Raw genomic sequence first — 17,245 nt, forward strand, 5'->3', positions numbered from 1 at the left:
CCATGTGACCTGTGTAGGGGACTGATAATCAGGTCTGTGTTACTGACTATCTATACCCTGAACATGTTCGAGGTTTCAGACAAGCACACTGTTCTTTAAAATTTCCCACATAGTATCATGTAGAAGCAAAATTGTTATCTAGTATTTTTGAACATGTACATTTTTCAGAAACACACTAGGTCATATTTCTGGCTGAAAAATCTACTGTATAAATAATAAAGACCTAATTTGTGTCAGACTGTCCTGGGCACTAGATCTAGGAGTAAAAAGGACAGGTTTGATGGAGCTTATAGCCTAGAAGGTGAGAAGAAAAATACATAGATACAGTTCAACAGCCTAAAATGAAAATACTCATTTTCATTTTAAAATAATGAAGTAGTTCTAATTTAAACATCAAGGGGTATTCGTGAATTAACTGAACATTTGTCAGGGACTAAGTTCCTTCCTAAGCTTAGTGAAAAGTTTTACTGTTGAGATTTAGTTTATTTATTTGTTCAATTCACCCGTATTCATTGAGCGTTTACTACAGTACAGAATATTAAATTAATTGAGTTGTTTGGACTAGATCCACAAACAACATGGGCAAAGAAAAACTTTGAATTCCTTTTTTTCCCCTTTTCATTCCTCTGATACCAGCAGTAGAAAAACAATCTTTGATTCCTGTCTCATCATAAAGATTTCATGAATCTAAGAATGCACTTCAGTATCAGGAAAATAATTGATTAGAAGGCAAGAACTGCAGCAGCCTGGTCATATTCACAATTCTTTCTCTTAACTAAAATTTACCGATGTTTGTATTTTTTTAATGATTCATTTAAACTATCTAAATTAAAAAAAAATACATCAGGGTGTCTATGTAAACACTGGTAGCCCAGTGGCATTTTTAAAGAAATACATAAACCCAATGTGGGATCTTTAATGGACACAGAAGTCATGAAACCACAATAAGAAATGTAATGCCAACCACAAGTTATCTAATATTTCAGAGATAACAACATCCTGTAATGTTGTACAATAATTTTAAGGCACATTGAACATAGTTGTGCAATTATCATAGGGGGAAAAAAAAGTCTGCACATTTTTGTGATTTTTCTTTTTCGACACATTAATTGCTCCTCCATACACAAGGAGAACAAAAGCAGCAGCATGCCATATTTATTCAATGAAGGGTGAGCCACAGGGGTTGTGGAACATTCTTTCTCCAACACTAGCCAAATTATCTCAGTGCCCAACTTGTAAGAGGCTGCAATAATACTCGATCATTTCAGAGTGCTGGTAGGTTATGCATCATTTTAACAGCACGATGGCAGATTGTGATCATCTTCATGTTATAGGAATCTAGAGATAAGTGGCAGGCATGGTGAGTCATTTTCATACATCCTCATTCTGCATGAAAACCTTAAAGAGATAGTCAGAAATTGTTCTCTTCTGGCATGCAATGCTCATTAACTCCAAGAGTAAGGAGGCTTGTATATACCTGAAGGGTCACTGGAGAAGTAATCGAGGCTTTTGGTGTTCATTTTAAAGAACACCCCAAGGGAGAGTGTGTATAGTCACTAAAACTGATAATGTGCTATGTCTCAGAACAAGGAAACTTAAATAAAATGGATCGGAAGCTCCATCAGGGCAGGAGTAATGTCAACTGCATTTACTGACTCATACCTTCCGCGCCTGGCACGGTACTAGAAATTTACAGGTGTTTAGTAAATACTGTTACAGCGAATGATGCATGAATGAATGCACGGACAATGGATATATTATAAACGCCCGAAGTGTATGTTGGTGTTAGCTTTGCTCATGTAAACTATCCCCTGTAAGTCTGAGAAACTGGATATTTGGCCACTAAAATACATCTTAAAAAGTAAGAATTTTTTACTTGTCATCATAATGTATTTGTATGCACTGAACAGCTACTGCTTAACCATTTGAATAAAAAAGACATTCAGCATGTTTATGCCAATTCAACTGCCATCAACATCCGAATACCCACAAAAAATCATCATCAGAGATAATCAGTTCTTTTGGTAAAGGCACAAAGCAGTTTGGAAAAACTTAATTGAAAACTGGACACAACTGGATGATGATTGATGATGAATGCAATGGTGATGAATTAATTTATTTCTTAATGAGCAGGCTCAGATCCTTCATTTCCTCTAAGAGATTAGCATATTTAAATACAATATGTTATGTTTCCCTATAAGATCTAATCTTTTAAGCACTATGCCTAGTTCAAAGACTATTTTAATAAAAGAGAAAGGGATAAAAATAATTCTGTGTACAACCAAAGCTATGGAAGCGCATATTTTAGGAAAAGGTGTGCCTGTAAATATGCTCTATATTTGAAATACAGATGTTACACTTAGGTTCTGCCGAACCACTACGTCAAAAAAATCAAGCTCAAGGCATATATCACCGAAAATGGGTTCCTCCATTCCTCATAATGCCACAACTATACCATCTAGTCTCCTAAAAACAATACCCTATATTTTATATTAAATGATGATTATTCCATTTTTCTGTTTCTCTCTTCCTTGTGCATGTCTTTTTTTTTTTTTTTTTTTTTTTTTACTTTAATTTCTTTTAGGTCTAATTAGTTTCCCTTCTCTTCGGTGTCCTTTCGAGGCATCTTAAAAGCAGAGATGAGGGATTTGATTTCAAATCAGTGTGACACAAGAGTTAGTGAAGGATATCAGAGAATAAAGGAGTCACTTCACTGGAATGGCATTCGGGGCATTAGAGTCCATTTTCAGGCTTGAGGCAGTCGAGCTGGACACGACTGATACTTCTCTATCATCTGCGTTGGTAAATATAGATTCGAGTTGGATTGTTCCCTTCTTCGATTATAAACACTTTACAGAGAGAGCACAAGTCTTTCATTTCGTCTCCACCCCCCCCAGTACTTGGTAAACTGTGTCCACAGTGTTCTCAGAAGAAAGGCGACGTCCAAATTTAAAAACCAAACCTGTTTTATACAGAAGCCACAGAAACTAAAGTTATCAAGAGATCTCCCAAGTCTGGACAGAGAAGAATATTGAAATGGAAACTTCCCCAAGGATCTCATCAACTCACTTGGGGCACCAAGAGATCACCTGGGGCAATGTGAATTAACTCTTAGTTAATGGAATTTTTGACCAACCAGAATTCCTGTTGCCTTACCATTCAAGATAGCAAAGCTTTCATTGTAATAGTGGCATTCATAACAAGACAAGTTAGCCCATATTGTCAGCTCCATAAATAATTGGGTCCCAGAAGGACTGGCAGAGAGCTTTGGTGATATACAGCTACCAAGTACACTGACAAATTGTGATCAGGCTGCCTTTGTTCGAAAAGCAGCCCGTCTCATATACACTCAGAATGGCAGGGGAATTGTGCAGCATAAAGCAGTCCGATAAATGAAGCTCCCATCTGTCACAGGGAGTTCCACCCCAGGACAGAGGTCACCGGATAATAATAATAATGATGAGAGCAATAATGTGAATAATGACATCATCATAATAATAGGTGAACGAGCTGTAAAGAGTACAAGGGGTGCCTATTGTCAACTCGGTTGCACTGAAGGGGAACTTTGACTGTCTTCCCAGAAGATGGGCAAATCAAATTCAAATGGCTATTGTTCTCAACAGGGGCAGAATCAGTCATAGGATTTGCAGTGCCATCGGCATCCTGTGACACAAGGCAGCTGGGTGACAGAAAGAATCTGTCAAAAATCACTACTGTGCTTGACCCAATATGGGGAGGTGCATTGAGAAAATGCCCTGGTTCAGAGTAGTACTAATAAAATAAGAATGTCTTAAACCCCATACATGCATTAATACTTCTCTAACTATCGAGTCCACTGAACGAACAATAAAAGGCTGGCCATTTCTATTAACTGATAACTTGGCTGATAGAACCTGTAAAATTCTTCATTCCTCCTCCATTTAGTTCTTGGAGGTTGGGGGGGGTGGATTAATTTGTGGAACATCTGCTATGGGAAGCCTCTTGTTTTACATACATTATCTGTGGAGTTAGCAGTATTATCCCCACTGTAGGGGTGAGAAACTGGGAGAATAATCTTCCCAAGGATATACGGATAGCAGTCAGCAAAGTCAGAATTCCCATCCAGCTCCAACTCCCTCCATAGTTCATACCCTGTGGTAGGTTGGATAATGGTCCCCTGTCTGAATCCCCAGCACTGTGAGTGTGCTAGTGATAAAAAGGACCTTGCAGATGTGATTAAGGATGATGAGACAGGGAGAAGATCACGGATTCTCCCGGTGGGCTCAACAGCACAAGAGTCTTTATAAGAGGGAGGCAGAGAGAGGTTCTAGAGAAGAGGTGAAACTGCTGCGGCAGAAGCAGAGATGGGAGTGATGTGGCCAAGAGGGAAAGAATGCCCACAGAGCGTGGAAGTTCAAGAACCAAGGAGCAGATTCTCCCTTGAAAACTCCAGAAGGAAACAGCCCTGGTGACGCTTGGAATTTAACTCCCTAAGACTCATTTTGGACTTCCAACCTCCAGAACTGTGAGAGAATACGTTTGTGTTATTTAAATCACTAAACTTGCAATGATTTTTTAGAGCAGTGCTAGAAAACGAATACCCCCAGGGGCAATGCCTTTGTAACCGATGACTGAGCAAACAGGCTGCTCTAGTATTAAGGGACAAAAGTCATCTCTGCCACCTCGATTTAATTAATTAGCATAGAGCTGTGTGGGTGGGGGACTACTAATAAGCAATTTCCTCACAAAGGTAGGGGGAAAGAGATGCCGTCCTTCCTAATGGATCCCATTGATCTCTTGATCTATGGAATCTGAATCACCCTCCTGGGAGTGTTAACTGTTGAGCAAATCATGACCAGCATGTAACGCTACCTAATTCATTGCGGAGAGAAACCAAAAAATGATCTAAGAGAAGGGAAACTTTCTAGACTTCTCCTTTTTAGACGTAGTTTATTGTACATTGATTGTAACTCAAGAGAATGAAGAGGGGCCAGAACAAAGCACCAGGTTTCCTTCTGAGACAACAGTTTACCTAATCAAAACTTCTCAAACAGCTGGAATGTGCAGGCCCTGTTTCTGAACCTCTTGCCACCTGCAGCATGGAGCTTTGCCCCTCGGCCTCAGGCGAGGAACAAGAGTGCGTTAAACGGCAGCAGGAAAGGAGAAAGACAGCCTCCCCCAGGCTCACGCAGGACTGCGAACTGCTGCCACCACCAGTGTAGTCACTGCCATTTAAAATATTTTTTTTTTCAAAATTAAAAATATTTAATGAGATGTTTACGTCACACCCATTTGGGGAAACTAAGCTTTTATTTTAAGTATGAATAATACAGCTGCTTGGGTTTTAAAAATCTCCTAATTTCAATGTGAATACAGCACAGCTGCCTTGATGAGTGATCACAGAAGGCTGGCAGTGCCATTGGTTCAAAGTTGGAATATGTAATGACGTCTCATAGTCAATGGCTCCTTTTTAAAAATAACGCTCGTTTGCCAGCACTGCATTGGTCCACAAAGGTGCCGGTCAACCGTGGCTCATATATAAGCCAGGCAGAGCAAAGCATGTGCGAAATGTGAAGTGTGGAATATATATATGTGGATATATTTGGTTCTTTTAAAAGCAGTGGTCATCCATCCTCATATGGCTTTGTAAGAATCGGCTTCGTTAGCATCAGCTGCACACGTTACTCTTGCATGATGTAAAGCTCCCATCATCTGACATTTTGTTCTAAAAACTATTTTCAAAATGTCAGCAAGTCTCCAGACTTCAACTCAGTGGTTAAGGCCTACTCAAAATCTGCTACTAGCAACCACTTCGTGGTTGGTGTGGGTTCCCCCCCCCCCTCAGTGAATATTCATACAGGAAAGAGTTCACTGTTAAGATACCAAATGAAGTGAAAATGTTTTTTTCTTGCTTTTAATCCTACAATATATAAGACACCGATCTCCAGAAAATATTCACAAAGGAAAAAATCACACTGAATGAAATTATAATAAAGGACATAAAATATAGGCATTCCACCAAATGGCAGTAAGGCATACAAAAACCATTAATGATTTCCCACTACTGCTAATTTTGAATTCTAGGTGAAAGCAAACACAATTAGGAAAATCCATAAATTGTGTTTCTGTTTGCACATTATTGCCAAGCAAACCATTTTATAGCTGTTGTCTCAATTACACATATCCATGTCATATCTAAGCCTCATCACGCTCATCAGTAAATAACAGTTCATTCGATGCCGGTAAGTACCACAGGACTACACTAATTTGGACTTCCTTCATTCCCAACGTCAGCAAGCAAACTGAGCGTGTGGACAATACTCAAGGGCACAGGTTTCTGGGCTTCTGCCACGTGACTGCTGTATCTTACACTGACATCACACCTTGCAGAGATGGCACACAGGTATCTGGGCCAGTGGGGAGCTCAACATTTCCACTGGTGCTCCAGACTCCTGTGACTGCCTTCATTCCTTCTCAACAAGACTTACTGCAGTATGCGCCACTCAGATTTGCTAGCTGAAAAGTATGGATAAAAGGTAAGAGCAAGACACTTAGAAAGAGGCAGGGCATTAAATAAAATGGAGCAAAGGTTCTCAGAATGGTGGGTGACAAGTCCTAATGACTTGGGAAGTGCAAACACACGAAGAGAAGAAGAACCATTATGCTAGCATAGCAGTGAGGCTATACACGATAGGACTAGGCTTCTGGGCAGGAATGACCGCGTGGTGAGCAAGGTGGCAAGAGTCCTTCCCCCAAAGAGGCTGTGACAAGCTTAGAATGCATGGGGAAAATCTTACATCAACACATGTATCTCAACACCCACAGCAACATGCTTCTGGGGTTTTCAGTACTTTAATACTAACTCTGCTCATGGAGTTCAGATGCGCTAATATATAAGGAACTGTAGGCAGCGTTAACATTGTTTCTTTTTTCCCCCCAACTTGCCACTTCATGAAGATATTTTAACTACTTGTCATTGATCATGATTACACACAAGTGAGTACTCCTCATTAAAAACTTGGCACTAATACACAAATAATTATTGACACAATTAAGCTTTGACACTGTGCCCATCAAATTCCTTTTGTCCTCACTATGTATCAGTCCCACATTATTCTTTTTAAAAGAGAAGAAAATGATCTGTTTTAATCAGAGCTAAACTCTCTCAAGTTTGTTCACAGTATAAATATAAGGAAATGCTGAATTACTAAAAATAGCCAGTGCTCTATCCAGTATATTATTAGCATTCATAAAGGGGAAATGAAAAAACAATCTTCAGACACGGAAGGACAGACATCTAACACAATAAAAAAGAATAATTCAGCATGAGAGCCCCCAAATAAGAGAAGTCGGTCATTGCCGATGACTGTAAATGCAGTATGCTGACGGTTATTTAACAAGCTATCTGTCTGTACGAGCATATAACCAAATATATTATATCCACAACCTGTTTAATGTAATTTTCCAACTTCTTAAAGTTGACAGAGTTACATGTTTGCTAATATAGTCAGTGCATAATTACTCTGGTCAGTATGAATATTTAACAAACATTGCAAAAGAATGATAACCATTTTTCTTTCTAAAATAAAAAAAATGGTGAAAAAAAATTTAAAGCCCTACCCAGTCATTCCCATCAAGAAACACAATACCATCTACTCTCTTCCAAATATTGTTTAGGCCACATCTGCTACAAGAGAGCTTGAAATATTATCATAGAAATGTTTGGATAATTAGCAATTAATTTCCATTGACGGATATACAATAAAAATAGAGCTGTGTATGCACAAAGGAAATCGCAGTGTGTGGTTTCCCTTCCTTCCCGATCACACTTCCATACGGGGAGAATCTGGATGATATAAATTCTTTTTTTTTTTTTTTTTAAGATTTTATTTACTTATTTGACAGAGACAGCAAGAGAGGGAACACAAGCAAGGGGAGTGTGAGAGGAAGAAGCAGGCTTTCTGCCGAGCGGTGAGCCCGATGTGGGGCTCGATCCCAGGACCCTGGGATCATGACCTGAGCTGAAGGCAGATGCTTAACAGCTAAGCCACCCAGGCGCCCCTAAGCCACCCAGGTGCCCTGATACAAATTCTAAAGGCAGTCTGAACCAACTGAATGGAAAAATCTACAAACTACATTACACCAAAACTGAGGGAGACAGAAAACAGGTGTCCAGGTGTAAATACGGAAGGGGATCCTGCTGTGAAGTTCTACATCCCAGTCCTGTCCCGTGCCCTCTACAATCCACCTGGCTTTAATGGCAGGAATAGAACAAAGCCTGAATGCTGATTTTAAGTGTTTGTCTTTATTCTTTATTAAGCCATCGATAATAAGCATTTTAAAAGCATTCCCATTGCCCATATATATCCTGCTCCCATCTGGTGCCACTCTGCCATTCTGTCACCTGATTCCTAAAGAATCGGAGGTGCCTGGCTAAAGAACCGAAAAGCAGAGCTAGGGACACACAGTCTGATTTGTTAAGAGCCCGACAGCAGTTCTGTCAGCATGCCTATCACACTCCCCACCCTGTATTAGATTCTACAAAAAGTATTTTTTTTTACTTCAGGACTCCCCAATATTCTCCAAATAATATTATCCAGCACTTCATGTCTCAGGCAAAATCTGAGAATTTGTTAATATAATATATTTAGCCCCAGCTACTAAAAACCTAAAACTAAGGGAACCAGGGATGTGAGGTGGCAGATATTAGCTGTGGAGTGAAGAGGGCAAATGACGAGTGAATTAATAGTAATCAGATATTATGTAGTCATGTGTGTCAAATGTCAAATCAGTATCGGAATTAGCATTGTATTCAATTTAGAATTTTGCCACGTTTTAGTGGAGCAACTTGAGGCAAGTCATTCAACCTTTATAAAAATGAGTCTCATCACCTGTGGAAAAGAAAGAGTAAAATCCTTTTCATGATGCTAGTGTTAGAATGAAATGTAAAAATGTATGTGAAAGTGACAAGCATCCTTCTTTCTGGCCAATAACAGCAATGTAGAACCAACTGTCATGAGAGGAATCAATGGCATTTCGGAGATCATTACAATCCCTGGTTTTGACTTTTCAGTCTTCCATTTCTCTCACCCTGAATCATTGTTTTCATATTTGTATATTCTGCTGTAAAAGTTCATTATGTCAGCTGCATTAAATCTTTTATAGATTATGTAGAGGATAAATTATACATAAAGAATTACAGAGAGCATTTCAATAAAACTTTGTTTGACAAATAATAATACACCAACAATAGGTGATGATTACTTTACTCAGGGAAAAGTGTTTCTCATATAAAATACATATATGTCAGAAAGCCTCCTAAAATTTATTTTACCAAGATTATTACAGGTAACGAGGAAGGGCACATGTCCAGAATTTTATGAATTTCTTTGAACCTTAGAGCTTTATGCCCTAAACTCTTTTTGACAGCTGGTTATACACCCAAGGTGCAGATCTACGTATCATACAATTTGAGGATATATAAATCACAGAAAAACAGATTTTCACACACATAAAACATATTCTATAAACCCTTCCTTCAAAACAACTACAATATAGGAAAACCATCTAATTCTTATTGATTCCTCTGGGTATCGACTGAGGCAATGTTGACAGAGGCAGATCACACACAGCAGAAGCGAAAAAAGGAAAATAAAGGCACACAATGGATCACAGCAATTTGGCCGTACAAGTATGCTCATGGGTGAAAAAACGGAGGCTCCGGAAGGGTCAATGCTTTGCCTGAGATCAGAGTTTCTAAGTGGCAGATGGGATTTATAAGACATTGGTCTACTGCTATTTCAAGGTTCTTGCAACCAACCAAGTTGTCTTTTCTATAAACATGGAATCATTTCCAGAAAGTCACTGAATTCCCTGTCCATCATGTCAGCCTTGGGTCACTGCTGGGCTTCATTAAGAAATTTGTTCTGAGTCAGTTTAAAAAAAACAAAAAACAAAAGAACATGATTTTTTTTTTCATTACCTTTTAAGTGCTGTATCTTGTTCTTAGAGACACAAGATACGCCATTTTACCTACAGCCAGATGCGTCTTTGATTCTTTTTTTAGGTAAACACTTCTTTGATTTTTTTCTAAATCTTTGAAAGCAAACATTAGAGATCCGAACAGACAATAATGAAGCTGACTCTGCTGCTGCTTCCCTTGTCTAACTTTCAAGCAACATTGGCTAAATCACTTTATAATCTTACTCTTGAAGTAGTTATTCCAGAATTGATAATATAAATATTTTAAGCTATTAATATGAATAGACTTTTACTTTCTTGATTCTTACCCTTAGAAAATGGATTAGATGAATTTTCTGGCCAGTTTGCTACCCCATCAAGAAAGCAATGGCATCAAATTTTGAAATGTGAAAATGGCTGATTGGTCTTTAATGAAAGATTCTAATTTATACCAGTTTCTTTGAAAACACATGACTAGTTTCTGTTAATAGCCTAAATGATCACAGTTCCACCAATTAAAGTTAACAAGCCAGTAGCCATTACAGCTCATATCAAGAAACAAATATATATTACTCACAACTATAAATATGAACTCAGAAAGAAAAAGTGATGGAATTAATATGAATCACAATTCTTCCTCATATTCCTTACTCCAGATATGTTCTAAACTAGATTAATGTCTTTAGTATAGTTATTCAGAAACCTTATGGCTTAAGCCAACTATCAAGCTATCTCATAACCCATCTAGGACACCTGGGGCAATTCCTAAATTTAGAACCTGCACCTGTTTTCTTTATTCACTAGTGTTCTCCAAGAATGGTATGTAAGAGTAAGAAAAGGGTTCACATCTCTTTTGGCCCCCTAGTTTTATACTTACGAATTCACCTTTTATTTATGAAAAATGATATTGGTCTTCTACTTACAGTACCAGCATAAAATTTCCTTTTAAAAGTTTTTAAGGTGTGCCTGGGTGGCTCAGTCAGTTAAGAGTCTGCCTTCAGCTCGGGTCATGATCCCAGAGTCCTGGGATCAGGCTTCCTGTCAGCGGAGAGCCTGCTGTTCCCCCTGCCCCTCACTCCGCTCAAGCTCTCTCTGTTGCTCTCTCTCTAATAAGTAAAATCTTTAAAAAAAAAAAAGTATTTTAAGTAAAAAAAAAAGTGAATCGATTTTAGTAAAAGCACTAAGTAATGTTGAAAAGGGCTGGGGGAAGAGATCAAGTTTAGTTAACACCAAGAAGACAGAGGAGGTCCGTGTTATGGACCGAATTTTGTTCCCCTCCCCAGATTCATGCATTAAAGTCCTAACATCCAATGTGGTGACGGTATTTGGAGGCAGGCCTCTAAGAGATAACTAGAGTTAGAGGAGTTCGTGGGGGGAGCACCCTCATGATGGAATTAGCGGCTTTCAAATGGAGGAAGAGAGAGATCCTTTGTCTGCCTATGAGGACACTAGCCAGACAGCCGCCTTACGGAAGCCAAAAAGAGGACCCTCACCAAGAACCAAGCCACCCAGCACCTTGATCTTGCATTTTCCAGCCTCCCAAACTGTGAGAAGGATCTGTCGTTGGTATTTTGTTATAGTAGCCCAGCAAGACCAATACAGTCAGAGAATTTAGAGAAACATATAAAAGAGAAACATATTCAACACTCTGGGATGAAGAACACAATATGAGGAAGAGAACTGCCCACCATGAGGTTGGGATGAGCTAAGAATTCACATGAAATTTGATCAGATAGAAGGAGGACTCCCTGAGGCTGCACTGAGCAGGGACCACTCTTGGTCATCTTAGTAGCAGGACCACTTTCCCATTACAATGAAAAAAGCAACACGGAAATGAAGAAGAAATAAGGGTGGGGCAACATCTAATCTTAATTAGCTCCATCCCAAAGGCAGGACTGGAGAGAAATCTGGACAAGAAAAAAAAAAAAAGTGAGTTAAAGAATTTAACATGGCTATACCTCAGAGGGTTTCTGAACCATCATGTTCCAGTTACTTCCACTGGCTTATTCACAATCAGTACCAAGAAACCAACCCAATGGCAATTCTGTTATGTCTCATCCATTCTATTAGTGTCAATGCCTGGGAGGGAATCAGGGCTCACTCTCCTGAGGACCAAGGTGGGGACTAGAGCAATGGCAGCAATGTGTTGATTAGTTCAACCACTAGGGTTCAGACCACAGTAAGGAGGAATGAGATAGAACCACAAATTGATAATAGCGCAGTTGGATTGATATGCAGATCTGATAAACACTTAAAGTAATCCATAAGGACCTAAGTTTAGAAAATACTGGTTTAATAGCAAGCTTTTAAAACATAAAATGTAACTAATAAATACATTTAAAGGTTAATCACCCTCTTCCATCAAATACAGAGCTTAGCAGTTGTCCATATTTGTGTAATATATTAATAACTGGGGTGGGATATGAAGGTGGAGCTCAATAAAAGTGAAAAATCCTTGGGGCACCTGGCTGACTCAGTTGGTAGAGCATATGACTCTTGATCTCAGGGCTCTAAGTTTGAGTCTAACGTTGGGTGTAGAGATAACTTAAAAATAAAAATTCTTTAAAAAATGGAAAACCCTTATGTAGTAACATAAAATACCAAAAATAAATTTTTTTTACACCTGTGCTTTACAGCTTTACAGTACTCTCAATGAACAAGAATAACCAAGTTCATTAAATGCTTCTTTCTGTAAGAATTGTGAAATTACATGCCATTTGTTTATCTTTTAAGAACCATGGATATAGGGATTTACCTAACAGAAAGCAAGCAAGCAAGAAGCAAGCAGAGAACTTTGATAAATGAGATAGAATGGCATTTTCTATTTATTGGCAAACATTTGCTCTCAGTGGACCTATAACCCTATGTCAAATTTAAGGAATTCAGTTAATAGCTCAAAAGTGTATGAGGGTTCTATTCACTTAAAGGTGAAGTGTAGTACTGAAATTATTTGATGAAAGGAAATCATATAGTGTTCCTGTTTTGAAAGTGTTAGCAAACCCAGGATCAGTTGTGACAGTCATAGAATGAGATTAATAAATAACAACAATAATAAAAACCAAGCTCTAAACCCCAGAAAACCAATTCTGAAACAATTACAGACAACTATTATGGGGTGCCTCTAAACAGTTTTTGCTAAATTCCCTCAGCACAGTGCTGATGACAATAATGTGCAGTGTGTATGCAATTCACTGCACACACTTGAAAATGTACTCTGCTGTATTGTGTATTAATGAATAAGGCTACCAGCTTAATGTACCACCGTTAACAATAGAATTGTTCACAAGTGTGAGGGTACGATAATGTTTTTCCTATGTGACTTCACATCCAGGAGAGAGGTAATTTTTTGTGTGGGTGTTTTAAAGTCATTACTGAGGCTTCTGTGGCTGGTGGAGTTATACCATTATGCTTAAATTCTAGCTACCAAAAGCCAGGCATCAGGAGGGGACATATGTACTTAGACGATCCTACTTTCTTCAACCAAGATGGTGATGGTACTAGGCAAAGAAATCTGTGTTTGACTACTAACACAGTGGGAAAAGTGGTCAAAGAAAGTTGAATAATGATAGGTCTCTAACTTCTAAGTCAAAAATATGCAACATCAGTCAGGTTGGGCTCAGAATCTAATTCCACTTTGACAGGCATTTTGTAAACTCTCCACTTGCTGAATGAAATCAACATTCATGACAGAGTTCTCAGAAAAATAAAACAAGAAGTAGAACCTAACAAGCGTAAGTTGTAAAAAATCTACTGCTAATAATGAATGCTATGAACAATCACCTAGTAAGAGAAGCCATTCACCTTCACTAATTTTTATCGTTTTTCCTCTCAGTGTTTCATTGGATTTTGTACACATATGCCAAAAAAAAATCATTTTCATTATATAAAGTGATGTCACCAAGATAATAGTGAAAAAGCTGTCCAATATTTGTCTATTAATGAGTCTTTGACCACATCAGCTGACAGTTTCTTTTTAAGTTTCATATTAAAATGTTTCTGCTGTTAAAGCAATTATTTTTTTCCAAATCAATAGCCATTTCTTCTCTTGACTTTCAAGAGTCCCAGCTTTGCTGTTATTGTTTATTTTGAAACATGTTATTTAAAATAGCAAAGTTGTCACTGTATTTTGTTAAATAGCACTATTATGTTTGATAACTATTCGATGGATAAATATTCTCCAAACCACATTTCTGTAGAGGACCATAGCTTTCTACCTCTACGGTCTGCAGTAAATATTCTTGAGAGGTCTGGAAGCTCTAAAGTGGATATCACAATTTAAAACTTCTGAAAACAAACAAACAAAAAAAAGATCTTTGTTTTTAGTGTGTTCCTAACTTTTAGGGGTAATTTTTGGGAAAATTACATCATTTCTGAGTCTTGATTTTTCTTTTTGGAAAATGTGAATAATAGCATGGCTTCCATTGATGATTAGGGGAATTAAAAAAAACAACTACCTATATGTTGAGATTACAGGGAAAAAGTCTGCTAGAGGTGACAGGGAGACAAAACTGAAGTCCAGCAAACCAAACACAGGTTTTTGTTTTTTTCCCCTTTGTTTTTCCATTTGAGCATCCTTAAACAATGCACGGGCCTTCAAGTTTACACAATTCGCTGCACTTGTAATAAATACCACCTGGCAGCCATACCGTACCACACAGGTAGCTGTGTTTCAACTCCTGGCAGCAAGTCCCACTTGACAGGACCAGGATTCTCGTCTCGTCTCTTCTATTCTATGAAGTGGCCAGATATGACCACCAGGTAGACATAAACTAAACTGCCAGGAAACCAGGTGAACACCACCTTTCTGCAAATAAAATCCCGCATGACCTCCCTCGCTCAGAGAGCATCCCTGACAGAGCCGGACAGAGTTGTGTGGCATGGCTCCCCGGACCATAAAAGCAGGAGACAGACCAGGATGCCTGTTTCTGCCTCAGCCCTGACCTTCAAGCCCTTCTCCTTTCCCTTGTTATCTTGGCCATTCTCTGTCTTTAGACTTGCTCTCTTTCTCATCTTCCAGTCCTCCTTCCCTCTTTCCTGGCCATCAGTCAGCCTACCCATTTGGGGCTGCAGTCTATCTGCCTCCTGGGCCATGTGACTCTCTGATGAATGTCTCCCCCTGATTCTGAATCCCTCTCTTCCTTGCTTCTCAAGCTGCTCGCACTGCCAGGTTCATGCCTGTGCTTTAACAAAGGTTTCACGCTCAGGGTCCTAGGAGAGCTTCCAGACTTTTTCCACTGAAGTTACCCTCAGCAGAGGAAAGAACATATACCCCTGGGGGACCTGGGGGCTTAGCCCAGAGCAGCCCAAAAGCAAGCTTAAAAGAGCTTTAAAGTATTATGTTTTGTTTTAAAAATTCATGTGAATTTTATATACTGTTCCATAAATATCTCCATATTTGTGTTAGTATTAAAATAATATTCCCCCCCAACTTGTTGAGTAAAATGGATGCTCCTGGAAGATGTGTCATGTTAATCCTAGGATATTTTATGCATATTTTTCTAGCATCATCTACCCCCTAGGGATTTATATATCCATGTTGGGGTCGACTTCTCCAGTCCTGGTATTTCTTCCCCTGTGAAGGGTGATCTATTAGCATAACTTGCCTGTCCAAATGTAAGTACACCCCCTCCCCCAATTTCTTCCCAGGGGAGGCTAGAGGGACTTAATCTGCTTGGTGAATTTTAAAGAAACAACTTCCCAGCCATCACTCAGTCCCTTTCTCTCTCTCTCTCCTGTTCTCTCTTTCTCTCTCCCTCTTGCTTTCTCTCCTCACCTCTCTCCCCCTCCCTCCCTCCCTCTCTGTCTCTATCTCTCTTTCTCTCTCTCTAAAGCAAGAGTCTCACAAGATGTGCAGTGCTACTTTGTTTCTCTAGATCATGTTTGAAAGAGTCTGTCCAAACTCTGTATGGTGACAGAGGTCAGAAGAGGGTTTACCTTCAGGAAGGAACCTTCTAGGATGCTGGGAAAGTGTATATCTAGCACTTTCATATGTGGACATACACATATAAAATGTTATCAAGCTGTAGAAGATTTTTGACTTTTTTTAAGTTATACATCACTACAAAAGTAAAAAAAAAGCAATAACAATAACAAAAAAACTAAAATTTTAAAAAAGAGGGGTTTGTACGGTACTTCTTCTCCCTAAGGCATTTCTATGGGGTTCCAAATTCTGTCTATGCCCTAGCAGGCATGTTTTTCCATTTCTATTTTCTAGTAACAGTTTCGTCAGTAAGAGGGTGATATTCTGATCTAATATTCCTTACCTTTTTATTTCTCGGTTGGTTCAGAAATCTGAAATGCTGTTTATCAGGACTACTCTAGAGGATCTCAGTAGCTAGGATGGGGAGCCCCTAAGGAAAGAGCCGGCTAGCCTATACCTTTCCCTATAATGCAGCCTAGGTGAGACTGCGGCCTAGGAGTCACGGTGGTGTCGGAGTCAAATCCCCAGGTCAGAGCCGTACGCTCTGTCAAAGGTGCTAGGACACAGGCAGTGTCACCACCAGCCTGGGGGGAGGTGTGTTACCCCATTCCGCAGTCAGGAAAACAATTAGCCTACAGCTTGGCATGTAGTAGGTATTTCAGGAAGTGTCATTCTCTTCACCTTCTCTTCCTTGATTAGAGCTTTTGTGTCCTTAAGGAAAATAAGTAACTGACACATTATATAAAAAACTATGTTTTCAAGAAGAAATAAAAATATTTGTAACATGGTAAGAGGATTTCTAGATATCTAACCCTTCATCAGTGTTTTAACCTAACCACACTGAGATACCGCTAAGCCAGGAAGCATTTTGTTGTGTGCCATTTTCACAGAGAATATTCGACAGAACTTTGGTGACAGGCTATAAAGCTACATGCAGACATGGTCAGAGTTCAAGTTATGCTTAATTACGGGCTGTCAGTTACCAAGTGGGAAGTTCAAAATGTAGCAGTTAACCAACACACATGCTAACCTATTCCACAAGAAGAAAAACATTTTTTTAAACAGCATTTAACATTTGCTACAAAGCCCTGGAAAGAAGCCAGAGGAAAATAAACAATTAAAAGATTGTTTCAATCTTTTGTCTGAGCAAATAAGAGGATGGGACTAGCATCTGGAATGTGCGGGCATCCCAAGGAAGGTGGTGATAAAAACTCAGCCAGGATTTACTGAATCCCTGTCAGTACTCGCACAGTGTGTGGCGGGAGACAAACAGGGGGTGGGTGTGGTCCCACCTGGCTAACCCTGGCAGGCTGCAGGCGGAGTTTTCCAGATTGGAAACAGGAATCAAAACCGCCAATGACATCTGGTGGAGAGCATAACCTTGGA

Source organism: Ursus americanus, chromosome 15 (assembly GCF_024610735.1).
Source record: "Ursus americanus isolate L20-20 chromosome 15, mUrsAme1.1.p, whole genome shotgun sequence".
Classification (NCBI taxonomy): Eukaryota; Metazoa; Chordata; class Mammalia; order Carnivora; family Ursidae; genus Ursus; species Ursus americanus.